The sequence below is a fragment of the Pseudophryne corroboree genome, chromosome 8, assembly GCF_028390025.1.
Source record: "Pseudophryne corroboree isolate aPseCor3 chromosome 8, aPseCor3.hap2, whole genome shotgun sequence".
NCBI classification, from domain to species: domain Eukaryota; kingdom Metazoa; phylum Chordata; class Amphibia; order Anura; family Myobatrachidae; genus Pseudophryne; species Pseudophryne corroboree.
Window position 1 is genome coordinate 482,801,848 of NC_086451.1, and position 8,041 is coordinate 482,809,888.

Sequence of the window (8,041 nt, forward strand, 5' to 3'; positions counted from 1 at the left end):
ATGGAGACAGCCTATCACCTTCTGGGGCTTGCAAGTACCGTTTCAGACACTTTCACACTGCACAATGAAACGGGTCTGAAACAGGTAGGACCCTGCTTTTTTACCGTTTCAAAATACCGGTATTTTGAAAACGGTAAATTGAAGGTGACCCTTTCACATCGCAGCTCGAACCGTTTAGGAAGCCTTAAAAATCGGCAATTTACCGGGTTCAAGCTGCGGTGTGAAAGGGGTATACATAAAGCGTGAGAGGGCGCAAATTTATAGTTTGCAGGAGGTCGCTGAATACCCTAGCACTGGCCCTGCACAGGCTCATTCAGAAAATAAACAAATTCACATAAAGGTCCTAGCACTCCCCGTGCTCAATAATCCTTCTGATGCAATGGCCTGCGGCCACCATGCGCCATGCTCTCCTGGTCCAGGGGTGGATTGGCCGTAGGGCTCACTAGGGAGATTCCTGGTAGGCTGATGTGTCTGTGGGGCCCCACCCCCCACATGACAGACAGCCCACAGCACTCGGTACACTGCATATTCCCATTCATTCTGTTATTCCATCTCTGCAGTACAGAAACTCTGAAATCCAGTGATGCTGCCATGGCGACACGGTATGTTATACCTCGTGCTGTCCATGATGGGCCACTTCAAAATTTGACAGTGCCACTTATAGTTCTCAATCCGCCCCTGTCTGCACAGCCAACTTCCACAGTCCCTGGAACTACAAACTACAGATGAGCAGGTTTGGTTCTTAGAGATGAGCGCCTGAAATTTTTCGGGTTTTGTGTTTTGGTTTTGGGTTCGGTTCCGCGGCCGTGTTTTGGGTTCGAACGCGTTTTGGCAAAACCTCACCGAATTTTTTTTGTCGGATTCGGGTGTGTTTTGGATTCGGGTGTTTTTTTCAAAAAACACTAAAAAACAGCTTAAATCATAGAATTTGGGGGTCATTTTGATCCCAAAGTATTATTAACCTCAAAAACCATAATTTACACTCATTTTCAGTCTATTCTGAATACCTCACACCTCACAATATTATTTTTAGTCCTAAAATTTGCACCGAGGTCACTGTGTGAGTAAGATAAGCGACCCTAGTGGCCGACACAAACACCGGGCCCATCTAGGAGTGGCACTGCAGTGTCACGCAGGATGTCCCTTCCAAAAAACCCTCCCCAAACAGCACATGACGCAAAGAAAAAAAGAGGCGCAATGAGGTAGCTGTGTGAGTAAGATTAGCGACCCTAGTGGCCGACACAAACACCGGGCCCATCTAGGAGTGGCACTGCAGTGTCACGCAGGATGTCCCTTCCAAAAAACCCTCCCCAAACAGCACATGACGCAAAGAAAAAAAGAGGCGCAATGAGGTAGCTGACTGTGTGAGTAAGATTAGCGACCCTAGTGGCCGACACAAACACCGGGCCCATCTAGGAGTGGCACTGCAGTGTCATGCAGGATGTCCCTTCCAAAAAACCCTCCCCAATCAGCACATGATGCAAAGAAAAAGAAAAGAAAAAAGAGGTGCAAGATGGAATTGTCCATGGGCCCTCCCACCCACCCTTATGTTGTATAAACAAAACAGGACATGCACACTTTAACCAACCCATTATTTCAGTGACAGGGTCTGCCACACGACTGTGACTGATATCACGGGTTGGTTTGGACCCCCCCCAAAAAAGAAGCAATTAATCTCTCCTTGCACAAACTGGCTCTACAGAGGCAAGATGTCCACCTCATCTTCACCCTCCGATATATCACCGTGTACATCCCCCTCCTCACAGATTATCAATTCGTCCCCACTGGAATCCACCATCTCAGCTCCCTGTGTACTTTGTGGAGGCAATTGCTGCTGGTCAATGTCTCCGCGGGGGAATTGATTATAATTCATTTTAATGAACATCATCTTCTCCACATTTTCTGGATGTAACCTCGTACGCCGATTGCTGACAAGGTGAGCGGCGGCACTAAACACTCTTTCGGAGTACACACTTGTGGGAGGGCAACTTAGGTAGAATAAAGCCAGTTTGTGCAAGGGCCTCCAAATTGCCTCTTTTTCCTGCCAGTATAAGTACGGACTGTGTGACGTGCCTACTTGGATGCGGTCACTCATATAATCCTCCACCATTCTATCAATGTTGAGAGAATCATATGCAGTGACAGTAGACGACATGTCCGTAATCGTTGTCAGGTCCTTCAGTCCGGACCAGATGTCAGCATCAGCAGTCGCTCCAGACTGCCCTGCATCACCGCCAGCGGGTGGGCTCGGAATTCTGAGCCTTTTCCTCGCACCCCCAGTTGCGGGAGAATGTGAAGGAGGAGATGTTGACAGGTCGCGTTCCGCTTGACTTGACAATTTTGTCACCAGCAGGTCTTTCAACCCCAGCAGACCTGTGTCTGCCGGAAAGAGAGATCCAAGGTAGGCTTTAAATCTAGGATCGAGCACGGTGGCCAAAATGTAGTGCTCTGATTTCAACAGATTGACCACCCGTGAATCCTTGTTAAGCGAATTAAGGGCTGCATCCACAAGTCCCACATGCCTAGCGGAATCGCTCCCTTTTAGCTCCTTCTTCAATGCCTCCAGCTTCTTCTGCAAAAGCCTGATGAGGGGAATGACCTGACTCAGGCTGGCAGTGTCTGAACTGACTTCACGTGTGGCAAGTTCAAAGGGCATCAGAACCTTGCACAACGTTGAAATCATTCTCCACTGCACTTGAGACAGGTGCATTCCACCTACTATATCGTGCTCAATTGTATAGGCTTGAATGGCCTTTTGCTGCTCCTCCAACCTCTGAAGCATATAGAGGGTTGAATTCCACCTCGTTACCACTTCTTGCTTCAGATGATGGCAGGGCAGGTTCAGTAGTTTTTGGTGGTGCTCCAGTCTTCTGTACGTGGTGCCTGTACGCCGAAAGTGTCCCGCAATTTTTCTGGCCACCGACAGCATCTCTTGCACGCCCCTGTCGTTTTTTAAAAAATTCTGCACCACCAAATTCAAGGTATGTGCAAAACATGGGACGTGCTGGAATTTGCCCATATTTAATGCACACACAATATTGCTGGCGTTGTCCGATGCCACAAATCCACAGGAGAGTCCAATTGGGGTAAGCCATTCCGCGATGATCTTCCTCAGTTGCCGTAAGAGGTTTTCAGCTGTGTGCGTATTCTGGAAAGCGGTGATACAAAGCGTAGCCTGCCTAGGAAAGAGTTGGCGTTTGCGAGATGCTGCTACTGGTGCCGCCGCTGCTGTTCTTGCGGCGGGAGTCCATACATCTACCCAGTGGGCTGTCACAGTCATATAGTCCTGACCCTGCCCTGCTCCACTTGTCCACATGTCCGTGGTTAAGTGGACATTGGGTACAACTGCATTTTTTAGGACACTGGTGAGTCTTTTTCTGACGTCCGTGTACATTCTCGGTATCGCCTGCCTAGAGAAGTGGAACCTAGATGGTATTTGGTAACGGGGGCACACTGCCTCAATAAATTGTCTAGTTCCCTGTGAACTAACGGCGGATACCGGACGCACGTCTAACACCAACATAGTCGTCAAGGACTCAGTTATCCGCTTTGCAGTAGGATGACTGCTGTGATATTTCATCTTCCTCGCAAAGGACTGTTGAACAGTCAATTGCTTACTGGAAGTAGTACAAGTGGGCTTACGACTTCCCCTCTGGGATGACCATCGACTCCCAGCGGCAACAACAGCAGCGCCAGCAGCAGTAGGCGTTACACGCAAGGATGCATCGGAGGAATCCCAGGCAGGAGAGGACTCGTCAGAATTGCCAGTGACATGGCCTGCAGGACTATTGGCATTCCTGGGGAAGGAGGAAATTGACACTGAGGGAGTTGGTGGGGTGGTTTGCGTGAGCTTGGTTACAAGAGGAAGGGATTTACTGGTCAGTGGACTGCTTCCGCTGTCACCCAAAGTTTTTGAACTTGTCACTGACTTATTATGAATGCGCTGCAGGTGACGTATAAGGGAGGATGTTCCGAGGTGGTTAACGTCCTTACCCCTACTTATTACAGCTTGACAAAGGGAACACACGGCTTGACACCTGTTGTCCGCATTTCTGGTGAAATACCTCCACACCGAAGAGCTGATTTTTTTGGTATTTTCACCTGGCATGTCAACGGCCATATTCCTCCCACGGACAACAGGTGTCTCCCCGGGTGCCTGACTTAAACAAACCACCTCACCATCAGAATCCTCCTGGTCAATTTCCTCCCCAGCGCCAGCAACACCCATATCCTCCTCATCCTGGTGTACTTCAACACTGACATCTTCAATCTGACTATCAGGAACTGGACTGCGGGTGCTCCTTCCAGCACTTGCAGGGGGCGTGCAAATGGTGGAAGGCGCATGCTCTTCACGTCCAGTGTTGGGAAGGTCAGGCATCGCAACCGACACAATTGGACTCTCCTTGTGGATTTGGGATTTCGAAGAATGCACAGTTCTTTGCTGTGCTGCTTTTGCCAGCTTGAGTCTTTTCATTTTTCTAGCGAGAGGCTGAGTGCTTCCATCCTCATGTGAAGCTGAACCACTAGCCATGAACATAGGCCAGGGCCTCAGCCGTTCCTTGCCACTCCGTGTGGTAAATGGCATATTGGCAAGTTTACGCTTCTCCTCCGACAATTTTATTTTAGATTTTGGAGTCCTTTTTTTACTGATATTTGGTGTTTTGGATTTGACATGCTCTGTACTATGACATTGGGCATCGGCCTTGGCAGACGACGTTGCTGGCATTTCATCGTCTCGGCCATGACTAGTGGCAGCAGCTTCAGCACGAGGTGGAAGTGGATCTTGATCTTTCCCTAATTTTGGAACCTCAACATTTTTGTTCTCCATATTTTAATAGGCACAACTAAAAGGCACCTCAGGTAAACAATGGAGATGGATGGATTGGATACTAGTATACAATTATGGACGGGCTGCCGAGTGCCGACACAGAGGTAGCCACAGCCGTGAACTACCGCACTGTACTGTGTCTGCTGCTAATATATAGACTGGTTGATAAAGAGATAGTATACTCGTAACTAGTATGTATGTATAAAGAAAGAAAAAAAAACCACGGTTAGGTGGTATATACAATTATGGACGGGCTGCCGAGTGCCGACACAGAGGTAGCCACAGCCGTGAACTACCGCACTGTACTGTGTCTGCTGCTAATATATAGACTGGTTGATAAAGAGATAGTATACTCGTAACTAGTATGTATGTATAAAGAAAGAAAAAAAAAACACGGTTAGGTGGTATATACAATTATGGACGGGCTGCCGAGTGCCGACACAGAGGTAGCCACAGCCGTGAACTACCGCACTGTACTGTGTCTGCTGCTAATATAGACTGGTTGATAAAGAGATAGTATACTCGTAACTAGTATGTATGTATAAAGAAAGAAAAAAAAACCACGGTTAGGTGGTATATACAATTATGGACGGGCTGCCGAGTGCCGACACAGAGGTAGCCACAGCCGTGAACTACCGCACTGTACTGTGTCTGCTGCTAATATATAGACTGGTTGATAAAGAGATAGTATACTCGTAACTAGTATGTATGTATAAAGAAAGAAAAAAAAACCACGGTTAGGTGGTATATACAATTATGGACGGGCTGCCGAGTGCCGACACAGAGGTAGCCACAGCCGTGAACTACCGCACTGTACTGTGTCTGCTGCTAATATATAGACTGGTTGATAAAGAGATAGTATACTCGTAACTAGTATGTATGTATAAAGAAAGAAAAAAAAACCACGGTTAGGTGGTATATACAATTATGGACGGGCTGCCGAGTGCCGACACAGAGGTAGCCACAGCCGTGAACTACCGCACTGTACTGTGTCTGCTGCTAATATATAGACTGGTTGATAAAGAGATAGTATACTCGTAACTAGTATGTATGTATAAAGAAAGAAAAAAAAACCACGGTTAGGTGGTATATACAATTATGGACGGGCTGCCGAGTGCCGACACAGAGGTAGCCACAGCCGTGAACTACCGCACTGTACTGTGTCTGCTGCTAATATATAGACTGGTTGATAAAGAGATAGTATACTCGTAACTAGTATGTATGTATAAAGAAAGAAAAAAAAACCACGGTTAGGTGGTATATACAATTATGGACGGGCTGCCGAGTGCCGACACAGAGGTAGCCACAGCCGTGAACTACCGCACTGTACTGTGTCTGCTGCTAATATATAGACTGGTTGATAAAGAGATAGTATACTCGTAACTAGTATGTATGTATAAAGAAAGAAAAAAAAACCACGGTTAGGTGGTATATACAATTATGGACGGGCTGCCGAGTGCCGACACAGAGGTAGCCACAGCCGTGAACTACCGCACTGTACTGTGTCTGCTGCTAATATATAGACTGGTTGATAAAGAGATAGTATACTCGTAACTAGTATGTATGTATAAAGAAAGAAAAAAAAACCACGGTTAGGTGGTATATACAATTATGGACGGGCTGCCGAGTGCCGACACAGAGGTAGCCACAGCCGTGAACTACCGCACTGTACTGTGTCTGCTGCTAATATATAGACTGGTTGATAAAGAGATAGTATACTCGTAACTAGTATATATGTATAAAGAAAGAAAAAAAAACCACGGTTAGGTGGTATATACAATTATGGACGGGCTGCCGAGTGCCGACACAGAGGTAGCCACAGCCGTGAACTACCGCACTGTACTGTGTCTGCTGCTAATATATAGACTGGTTGATAAAGAGATAGTATACTCGTAACTAGTATGTATGTATAAAGAAAGAAAAAAAAACCACGGTTAGGTGGTATATACAATTATGGACGGGCTGCCGAGTGCCGACACAGAGGTAGCCACAGCCGTGAACTACCGCACTGTACTGTGTCTGCTGCTAATATATAGACTGGTTGATAAAGAGATAGTATACTCGTAACTAGTATGTATGTATAAAGAAAGAAAAAAAAACCACGGTTAGGTGGTATATACAATTATGGACGGGCTGCCGAGTGCCGACACAGAGGTAGCCACAGCCGTGAACTACCGCACTGTACTGTGTCTGCTGCTAATATAGACTGGTTGATAAAGAGAAAGTATACTCGTAACTAGTATGTATGTATAAAGAAAGAAAAAAAAACCACGGTTAGGTGGTATATACAATTATGGACGGGCTGCCGAGTGCCGACACAGAGGTAGCCACAGCCGTGAACTACCGCACTGTACTGTGTCTGCTGCTAATATAGACTGGTTGATAAAGAGATAGTATACTACTAATATTATATATACTGGTGGTCAGGTCACTGGTCACTAGTCACACTGGCAGTGGCACTCCTGCAGCAAAAGTGTGCACTGTTTAATTTTAATATAATATTATGTACTCCTGGCTCCTGCTATAACCTATAACTGGCACTGCAGTAGTGCTCCCCAGTCTCCCCCACAATTATAAGCTGTGTGAGCTGAGCAGTCAGACAGATATATAATATATATATAGATGATGCAGCACACTGGCCTGAGCCTGAGCAGTGCACACAGATATGGTATGTGACTGACTGAGTCACTGTGTGTATCGCTTTTTTCAGGCAGAGAACGGATATATTAAATAAACTGCACTGTGTGTCTGGTGGTCACTCACTATATAATATATTATGTACTCCTGGCTCCTGCTATAACCTATAACTGGCACTGCAGTAGTGCTCCCCAGTCTCCCCCACAATTATAAGCTGTGTGAGCTGAGCAGTCAGACAGATATATATAATATTATATATAGATAATAGATGATGCAGCACACTGGCCTGAGCCTGAGCAGTGCACACAGATATGGTATGTGACTGAGTCACTGTGTGCTGTGTATCGCTTTTTTCAGGCAGAGAACGGATTATAAATAAAACTGGTGGTCACTATCAGCAAAACTCTGCACTGTACTGAGTACTCCTAATGCTCCCCAAAATTAGTAAATCAAGTGTCTCTCTAATCTATTCTAAACGGAGAGGACGCCAGCCACGTCCTCTCCCTATCAATCTCAATGCACGTGTGAAAATGGCGGCGACGCGCGGCTCCTTATATAGAATCCGAGTCTCGCGAT